Source organism: Trachymyrmex septentrionalis, unplaced genomic scaffold (assembly GCF_001594115.1).
Source record: "Trachymyrmex septentrionalis isolate Tsep2-gDNA-1 unplaced genomic scaffold, Tsep1.0 scaffold311, whole genome shotgun sequence".
In the NCBI taxonomy this organism is placed as follows: Eukaryota; Metazoa; Arthropoda; class Insecta; order Hymenoptera; family Formicidae; genus Trachymyrmex; species Trachymyrmex septentrionalis.
Window position 1 is genome coordinate 144,553 of NW_017305476.1, and position 11,141 is coordinate 155,693.

Consider the following 11,141-nt stretch of genomic DNA (forward strand, 5'->3'; position numbering starts at 1 on the left):
ACATAGAGGAAAACAAGGACATCTCGAAATCAGATTCATCTCTTTCTATCACATTGAGTCAACAGTCTATTTATATAAGTTTGTGGAAACAGCTATAATTGACCAACTTCATAAGTACGGATGTTATTAAATCCGATTAAGCGTGCCGTGTAACAGAGGTCAATGATATTTAACTCCTCAGAACATATACTACTAGAAGGAGCATAGTTGAAGTCGAGAAGATTGTCAAGGATGGAGATAGAAAGCCGAGAAGATTGACAAGGATGGAAATAGAATGCGCTTAGGGTGAGGAGGTGAAATATCGCCTTTTTTCATTGCTTTTCTTCATCCTGCAAATCCTCATACGCATCAGTCTGGAACATGCGCATTGCTGACTACACGCATTCTATCTCCATCCTTGTCAATCTTCTCAGCTTTAGCCGAATGTACAGGGATTGTAGGCCTATGCTCCTTCCAGTAGTATATGTTCTAAGTTTAACCCTTATAACATCATGCTCAATTTGGTACCTCATTTTACTTATTTAAAATACAATAGTTCAAAAAATTTCTAAAAATTCACAAACATACATTTGTGACTTTCTAGAATAAATGTTTAAACTTTATTTTAGAAAATAACGAAATGTAGTATAAGTTATAATTACCGAAAGCTCACAAGTTAGGAAAAAGTAAGAAATCGCTCGATTACTAGTAATCCACGATGGTAGGGTACGGGTTGAATTTGGCGAAAGCAGGCACAACTTCTGATTGGTCTAATTTACATCATACACTTGATATGGGTATTAACTATTAGGTTGTTCGGAAAGTAATTTTGTTTTTTCCCAACAGAGGACTTATTGTATTTTTTCACAGCCAACTTCACACTTAAGCCGCATAATCATTATATATTTTGACAGCTGATATAGCAAGGCTTGCTTGTGAAAAAAGTTTGATTGATTCTACGCAGTAGTTTTTGGTTGATGCCCTAACAAATATGGAAAGTGAAAAGCAGCATTTTCGGCATATTTTACTTTTTTACTATCGCAAAGGTAAAAATGCTGTTCAGCAAGAAAAAAATTATCCGATGTGTATGGAGAAGATGTATTGATAGAACGCCAATGCCAAAACTGGTTTGCAAAATTTCGATCCGGCAATTTTGATGTTGAAGATGCACCACGTTCTGGAAGGCCAGTTGAAGCTGATGAAGACACAATAAAGGCATTAATTGATGCAAACCGGCGAATAACAACTTGTGAGATCGCTGACAGATTAAATTTATCGAATTCGACCGTTCATGATCATTTGAAACGCGTCTGATTGAAAATCGTCTTTCATTTTCATAAGAAAAAACGAAATTACTTTCCGAACAACCTAATAGTAACTTTGTATTGTCTTTTCTTAATTCTAATGATATGTGCAGAACCGCTGAAGCCTTGAATTAAAGAAGAATGCATAACCTGAAAGGAATTCAATTTCGTTTCCATATTCCTTTCTACGTCCTAATATCCTATTTTGCAACCGGACATTACATAATTCAGAATGGCATTGCAATTGTTTTCCTATTTGTCTTAAAAAATTATATATACTTTAAACATCCAGATTCGTGATTTTTTCGGAAATCGGAGATAAAATGTTTCTTTCAGGAAAAAAGACTTTCTTCCGTTCCTAATTTCTTTCTTCCTATTGTATCTAAACTACGGCGCACTCACTACGCGCAGGACTACAAAGTTCACAAGCGCTACGAGGTGTCGAAAATCAGAACTTAACTCGAAACGCAAAATCGACCCATTTTTATTTACATAAGTGGAGTCTCCTTAGTCTTCCTTCCTGAGTAAGTGTAAATCTATACATGGTATGTGTATTTAATTAATCATTTTGATGCATATTGTATTAATTTAATATATCAATCTTTAAATACAATCTATAAATACGCTAAAATTAAGATAATTCAATAGAAAGTTACTAGTTAATATCCGTATCAGAGGTGCACGATGTAAACTAGGCTATTGCTTAACACATCTTGACAAACGTACAGCCGGTCACAGAAAGGTTGCAACACTTTTTTCGGTAAGTTTCGGAATGTAACCTACTCACCAAGCGATTGGTTCTTATTTGTGGATCCATGAATAAGAATTAATCGCTCGGTGAATAAACTACATTCCGAAACTCATTGAAAAAAAGGTGTTGCAACCTTTCTGTGAACAACTGTACATAGGAATGCACAAAGTATAGCATTATGCACGATTCAATTGAAACAGCACGTGTACGCTATGCATGGAGAACCGTTTCGGATAGAGTTAAGGCTTAAACACAATAGGCACAGGCAATAGGCACAGGCAACAGGGAATAACGAACTCCAAGTGTACAAGTCAGAGCTCTGATTAGACGGCTCGTTATTATGTTTAAGTCTTTAGGGGCTGCGCACAATGAAAGGAATAGAGAATGAAAATTTCAACCTATCAGAAATCATGTTGTAAAATACAGTTTCTGATAGGTTGAAATTCTCTGTTCCCTATTCCTTTCATTGTGCGCAATTCCTTGTAGCGAATTCGATTGAACGTACTCAGTGCGCATTGATGCACAATATGTATTTCATAATTCGAAATATTTGCGTTTCATTTTTATACTCAAATTAAATCAGTGTATAACGGCTTTAATATGCATCAGTGCACACTGATCTAGTGCTTCCAATCAAATTCGCCATTAGATGGATCGCGTAGTCCATTCTCTATAGATTTATTTGCGTCGCATACTCCAACATGCTCTTACTTCCTTCAATCGTAGCTGCTACTCATTCAAACGCGCTCATTAGAGTCAGTAGGAGCTATGGAACATGTTGAAGCATGATGGAATATGCGACGCGAACAAACCTTATGGCTGCGTTCAACGGACTCAACAATTGAATGCTCGCTGTTACAGGTGTATTCTTTTAGATCATCCAATCAGCATTTTAGATCTGGAAGAATACATCAATAGCGCTTACTCAACTGTTTGAGTCCGCTGAACGCAGCCTTTGTCTTTGGACTAAATATAGCTTTTTCCGCGTATTATTAAATAAAAAAAAATAAAAGTGCCGGCCACTCAACGTCCTTCAATTTCATTTATAGCTGCTGCGATTAGTAATATGTAATTGTCACTAGAAAATACAAGTTTACACATTCCGTTTCTCGTATGATGCTCATAGATTGCGTAGGGTGTGTTCCACATAGGGTAATAGTAATTCTTATGTTTTAAAGTCACTAGATTAATAAAGTATCGTAATAAGAAAATTCACTGAATTAGCATTTGGAGCCAAAATAGTGTCGAAGTGCTATCCTAATTTGATTTTGTTAAAAGGTTGGAAATCCATAGGGGTCTGGAAGAAGGAAAAGAACCTGATTCTGTTATTATCGAAAATGCTCGGTTGCTGTATTGAAAATTGCAAACACTGCAGCGAAAGAAGCTGAAATTTTTAATAACCGCATGTTATGCCAAAATAATGGCAGTTCGCGGTACTTTGTTAATCTAGTGACTTTAGATGACTTTTACCAAGTCCGATTAACTTAATCATTCTAGTGACTTGCAGGATTCCAACTGAAACAGATATCGCAGACATTATCCGGAGATGTTCTTCGACATCAGCTTCAATTGGAATTTTACAAAGCTACTAGAATGGTTAAATCGGAAAGAAATCTGAGGGTACGATTACATGTGACGTGATGTGCGGTACAGAAACTAACTAGATAACTATAGAAACCGCGCAAACCGTGCCACTTGCTTCTTTCCTCCTCTATTACATGTAACGTGTTCCTATAGTTACCTAATTAGTTTCTGTATCGCGTATTGCGATATATGTAACCGCACCTTAAAAGAGGACATAACGGCCCACAACCTGTAACCGCAAAATGTACTACCGCGATCTGAAGAAATAAACGTTAACTACACAACAATATCCACCTTTTTGCGGTGCTCCTAATGGAAATAGATAAGTGAAATCACTAAAATAACTAAAATCTATTAAATTAATAAAGATTTCAACGATTTTAGCAATTTATTTCTATCACAAGTACTGCAAAAAAATGGATATTATTGTGTAATTAATATCTACTTTTTCAGAAGGCGCGGTAGCATTTTGCGATTACAGGTTTTGGGCCGTCATGTCTTTTCTCTCTGATTAAGTTAACCGAAGTTTAGTATAAATCGCCCTTAGATCAGTATTTATAGTTAGTTCTTATGCTTCGGTCTTGACCCTAAAATCCTAAAATTCAACCAATAGGACTACCAGTTAATTACATGTAATTAATTAGTCCTAATTGAAATCTGTATTCCATAGGCTGGACTTTAGAATTAAAAACCGAAACGTAAATTAGATATTATTTTCAAGATCATCTTAGGTTCAGCTTTGAGGTGTCACGAACCAATCAGAGGGCCACATTAGCGTCTTAAAACGTTACTTAAGACGTTCTTGAAATAAAAATCGACTATGAATACTGGCCATAGATCTTATATTTAAGATTGTTTTATGGCGAAATCGATTAAAAGTACTAGTGCACACTGGTGCACATTAAAGCTGTTCTACACTGATTTAATTTGAATATAAAAGTGAAATGTAAATATTTCAAATTATAAAATACATATTTTACCTAATAGTACAATAAAATAAGTACAATAAAATGTATCGAATATTTCAGGATTTAATCGATTTCTATGTTATGTATAAACATATCTTTCCGTTATTTTGTATACGACGATTTTAATATGCACCAGTGCGCACTGAGTGCATCCAATCGAATTCGCTATACAATTCGATTTATTGATTCGACCTGACTCCGAATGGTCTGTTCTATTTAGTTGCAAAAGAAAAGCTAAACTGTGCAAGAAATGCAATTAAAAAGAACACCGTTGACTCGGAATCGGGTTTTGTTTGTGCATGTGCGAACGGAAGCGGGGCAGAAGGAAGCAAAACCCTCCGCAATTGCTAAGTACATATATGGTGTGTGCAGCTGTCTCTGTCTAAATCTCTACCCTCTCCGTCTATAGACTGTTCATAGTAAGAAGGGCTATCTTTTCTTGACATATTTTATAATGCATCTTAGATTCTCTTTCTATAAAAAGTATATTAAACAAGGAAAGATTCAGTGCCAACTTCACGATGCGAAACAAGTTGGTATTTATGGTCGATTCTTACATTTAAAGACTATCTTAAGTACAATCTCAAGATGTTATAAGTCAATCTGAGGACTGTATTAGCATCTTAAGACGGTTTTAAAATAAGAACGGACTATGAATACGGCCTCATGTTTCGCGTTTCACAGTTGATAGTCCGTTCCCATTATAGACCACGCGGAGCAAAAGTAGACGTAGTTTGGCTGAATTGCACATATGACTGTTCTAAAATTTACTGCCAGTATTAAAAATCTATGATTTACCTTACGTGCACTATATATTTTCAACACTAGCAGTAAATTTTGGAACACAGCCTATGTAATTTTTCCATCCTGGTGCGAAGGGTTCCCACTCCTCCCCCCCCCCTAGTAAAACCAAAATCAATTTTTTTAAATTAAATCTCGCTTTGCAAACTTGGAAACCTGTGGAACCGCGCTTCGCGTAGAAAGTAAACCTATGAGCCGTACTCCACACGAGTTTATAACTTTTCGCACATAACAAGAGCAGAGCAGACTTTCAGAAAAAACGCGTTGAATGAGCTTAATTTCATTAAAATCGGAGATGAGGTAGTAATTCTAGATAAATACTGACCAAAGTACGTGTAAATAGCACTGTATTAAGTCTATGTGACAGATTTCCTAACCTCAATGGTCGCCAACTTTAACGCTTAATATTCTAGGTTCGCGGAGCCGACCACCGCGTCTTTCTGCCGAATTCTTTCGTTTTAAGTGAAAACTTTTTCCTACGGCGCATTCATACAGAAAACTATAAAGTTCACAAGCGCCGCGAGTGTCGAGAATAGAAACTTAACTTGAAACGCAAAATCGGTCTACTTTATTTATGAAAGTAGAGTCTTTATAGCGTTTTCTCCTGGCTGCACTATCACCATGCATTAGTGTAACACTCAGTATATCGTGTTTTCATGGTTGGTGGTAAGCGAACTCATTCGGTGTACCGTGTTTCCGTGGCTATGGTGCAGTGCAAATTTTATGCACGAAGTGGGATTTTGTTACACCGTCTCAAAGGGACGTGTAGAACTAATGTGTCATTTAAAATTTGAAAATGAAGTCAAACGGGAACAGGATTTTAGCATAATAATGATGCAGTGTATACCATGGTGTGCATCACTCTAGTGTAATGTAGCTGAGTGTAGCGCTTACACGCAACTGGTACGGTGTGAGACTGCACCCAGTATATCTCAAGAATAAATGCTATTAGTCTTTCTTTTTCTTCGAAACACGAAATCGGCTCATGCTGACTAAACTCAAAGAGAATCAAGGGAGAGTGAAGCAAAGAGTGCTTCTCTTCTCTTCTTAGTTCCGCCATTTATAGTGAACTTCCGTAAATGTGCATGTGTGTGTATGTACATATATGTCATACACACAATTCTAGTACGATATAATACTAGTGTGTGCAGCACCGTATGTTCCATCACACTCCTACCATATTTCCTACTTAGATATAACAGAGAAGCACAATCGAGCATATTTAAAGGTTATAATTAATCGTCCAAAGAAAAAATGGCGACCTGCGTTTGCATCTGTCATTCCGCAAACGGAGTGCGATTCCTATAACAATAGTATTTCTACTGACAAAGAAATACTGATTCTCTTTGGAGATTACAGTATACATATCAAGATTTAAAAATCATGATACTTACCGAAATTAGAATCCTAGAAGACTATTCGCAGAAAAAATGGCGGAACCAATCAGAAATCGGGACAGCAGTTACGCTTCTCTATTATATCTAGGATTTTACTCCTACTCACTTTAACAGTGCACTAAAAATGGCGGCTTCCGGATGAGTCCGCTCCACTCTCCCTCGATTCTCTCTGGTTAGACTAGGGTGCGTTTCAAAACTCGACTCTGTCAACTCTCAAAAACCTGAGGTAGTGAGGGAAAGAGTAAGTCTGAATAAGTTACGAATCGAACAAATTTAAAACATAAAAGAGTTGAAGAGTCTCGAAAGATCGCTCGGCCTGGGTGAATATGCTTCATTCAAATCATGAAGTATTATTTTAATTAACGAATTATATTTATAATACATTATGAAAAATTTGTAACATTTTTCAAAATTTATAGGAATTTGGATGACAACGCCGAAGCCGCATTTATAGTTACATAGCGTATATTTTAGAAAGAAATGCTAGATATGAACTTTAATCCATATAAAAAAAGTTAAAGGTATAAACGTTAGTCTGGGAAAAAATATTTTATATATAATTATTATATAAAATTATATTAAATTATTTATAATTTTATATATTTGTACATAAACGGACATACTTTATATATAATTACAATATATAAAACATTTTTTCCCGGGAAATTACAAGCTATCCTCTAGTAAACAAATCTTTTGCTTAAAAAACAAATTCACTACTTTATAAACAAATCATTGCTTTAAAAAGACAAATTTACTACTTTAAAAACACAAATTATTTTCTTATATTATTTTTATGTTTTGAAAGCAGTAAATTTGTTTTTAAAGTAGTGAATTTGTGTTTTAGAACAGAGAATTTGTTTTAAAGTAGTGAATGTGTTATAAAGCAGAGAACTTGTTTTAAAGTAGTGAATAATTGTAACCGCAGCGCATACTTGCATCAGAGTATTCGTAGTTATAACAGATTTCCTAATCTCAATAGTCGTCAATTTTAACACTTAATATTTCGGTTCGTGGGATAGAGCGATGCATTTTTCTTGTGGAATCTTCATTTTTACACGAAAAGCATATAGATTGAATCTATTTTTATCAAAATTTGAAGTGACCGAGGTTTACTACTATTTATTATCGCTATTATTTATTATTTTTATATGCATAGATTGTTATATAACTTATATACGTCGAACACGTTGTATGTTATTCAAATTTAATTCCGCAGCGTTACTCTTTCAATCCACCTCAAGCAAGATTCATAGGATGCAGTGGATGGCGCATGCCCTGCTTTCTCATCTGTTAGTCACATGATCTGGTCCTACTGCAAATTCCCTTTTTTTTTTATGGATTATATTTTATAGGATATATTTTATGGACTATAGAGAACTATAAAATTCTGTGGGAGTTTGTGTAGTTACCTATAGGATTTGTGCAGTATGCATAAGTGTACGTAGGACATTCATAGGAAATGCAAATAGGGGTACCCATAGAAATATGAACAGATGCCATGAGAACTAGAAGGTCTATAAGATACCAGTTTGATGTATAGTACCATTGTCCATATTATCTATTTATTTTAGAATTTAATCTTAGGATAAGAAAGCGTTAGAAATACGACCTTTTCTTTTCTTTTTCTTTTTCTTTTTCTTCTTTTCTTTATGTTTCGCTTTTTATAACTCTTGTCCATTTACCCATGGACGAAGGCCCCTTAGGATAAGAATAGAAATAAGACTTTCTAAAAACGAAAGGGGTATCTGTTTAACAACTCAATAATTCGAATTTTCTAAAAGTATTTCCGAGTCTTAAAACAGAGAACGCTTGCATTTAGTCAGACAGTCTATTGAGTCCTGCGAGATCGCAGGAACTAAAAATGAAAATTGCAATAAAGTAAATTTTGTACAAGATCGCGAATAAAGAGTTTTTTATTTGAAAGAACATTATTGCGAATCTTACAATTGATGGCAGCGGTGCGTGAAAAAACTCGAAGATTATCTCGTTCTACCGAACTCAACATCCAGACTGAATAATATTCAGGCGTGGACAAATTACAGAAGGGTAAGATCAATTTCTTCCGATACCTCTTCTGATTCAAGAGTACAAGCATTAATATATTTAAATAAAAAATCTTCGTAATTGCTCCAATGTCGCGCGCACAAAGCCCGTCTCGCGAACAAACGCTTACTTTAAATATATTAGCAGAACAATTGTTAAAAGTTACGAACGCTGTGCAAGCACTTAGAGATCAAATGAACAATTTGCAAATAAATCCATCCGGAGAGCAATTTCTAGAAGCAATGTCGGCGGCTGTTCAATCAAAGAATCCCAAGATTTTAATAAATACATATGACAAAGCAATGCATCTAGTCCCGAAATTCGAAGGGCTCAACGTCGAATCTTTTATTGGGCACATTCAAGTCGCAGTGAAGCGACTGATAGTCAACACGAATTACTTCTTTGCGGCATCATTGCATAGAAACTCACAGGAAGAGCGAAGAGCACAGAATCGACGCTATGCCAAATTTTCCACGACTTTTCGAAAAATTGAGATACTTGTTCGGAAAAGCTCAAAATCTCACTGCACTATAAGTACAAAGAGACACGTGTATTCAACGATATAATAAAAATATTGACGAATTCATAAATCGTTTCCTTCGAATACAAGATGACATTATCATCACAATTAATTCGCAAAGCAATGGAGTCGCGACCATCTATACGAGGGTGGTCCCAGAAGTACCCGACCTGACGTACCATGGTACAAATGGCGGTTGTTGTATAAAAAAAATCAGTGTAAGGGAAAGCACCAACTTTCTAAAGCTTAACTATGAAGTTTGTAGACGCTACGTTGTTTGGCAGTCATCAATAGTGAACGATCTCGATGAATTTGCAAAGATGGAAAAAATTGGTCATCGTTATGTGATACAATACTTTCATTTGAAAGGTTTTAGCCCTACCAATATCAAAGCCGAGTTGGATTCTACTCTGGAGGAGTCTGCTCCTTCGTTTACAACAGTAAAATATTGGGTGGCAGAGTTTAAACGAGGCCGTACGAGCTGCGAAGACGAACATCGCAGTGGTCGACCAAGTGAGGTGGCCATTCCAGAAATGGTGAAGAAAATCTACAAAATGGTATTGGGTGACCGTCGATTGAAAGTGCGCGAGCTAGCAGACATGGTAAACATTTCAAAAAGTGCTGTACATCGCATATTGGCTGAAAATTTGGAGATGAGAAAGCTGTGCGCAAGGTGAATGCCGCGCTTGCTCACAATCGAACAAAAGCAGCGTCGAGAGGATGTTGAGTTAAAGTTCGAATTGCTTCCCCACGCACCCTATTCGCCAAATTTAGCCCCCTCGGATTATTTTCTCTTTCCAAACTTGAAAAAATGGTTCGGTGGTAGAAGATTTACCAACAATAAAGAGGTGGAGTCTGCGGTTAATGGCTATTTTGAGGAGTTCAACGGTTCTTACTATAAACAGGCCATCGAAGCTATTGAACATCGCTGGGAAAAGTATATCGAGCTAAAAGGAGACTATATTGAGAAATAAAGATATTTTTTCCCAAATTTTTTGTGTTTTCTTTGTTAGGTCGGGTACTTCTGGGACCACCCTCGTATCAAGAGAAACTTTGCCAACGGAAATCCATTGAGAATTTCCGCCGTAATGTAAAATCAGAAATTGGAGATCACCTCTATTGCTTCGAGCTGGCAATAGCATTCTAAATTAAGCGTTTTCGAAAGCGAGAGTTTTCAAAGGAGAGCCCCAGTTAAGAAGATTACGATTACAACGCAATGAAGTCTCAAGGAAATCTAAATTCAAAACCCTAGTCTCATCAAGAATGTGTCTACTGTAAGAGATAAGGACATGAAAAAAAAGAATGCAGAACCAAAGCATTCTATCAGCAACGAGGCCAACAAAATTTTCACGAGCGTCATCTTCTCAATCGACCACCGGACCAAGCATCGCATCCTTCACATGCAATCGATCGAACCCCGGAGCAACATATCAACGAGAAATTTATCAAGGCCTAGCGGAACTTACATCAGAGCATCCAGAGTTACTTTGAAAATACCAGGTTTTAAGCAAACAATTTTTTTAGTAGACACGGGCTCGGATGTATCTTTAATTCAAGAAATGTTTATTGAAAATAAAAATTTATCTAAGGTAGATTCGATAATAGTATCCGGCGTCACGACACATTCTTTGACAACTTAATACGAAGTATAATAATTGTAGAAATGTTCGGAGAAAAATACGTATTTCACGTATTAGACGATTATTCACCAGTTAAACATCAAGGCGATCGATTTTCTTAACAATTTCAATTTTTTAAATAAAAGTTTAATTCTTGAGGGAAAGGAATTTA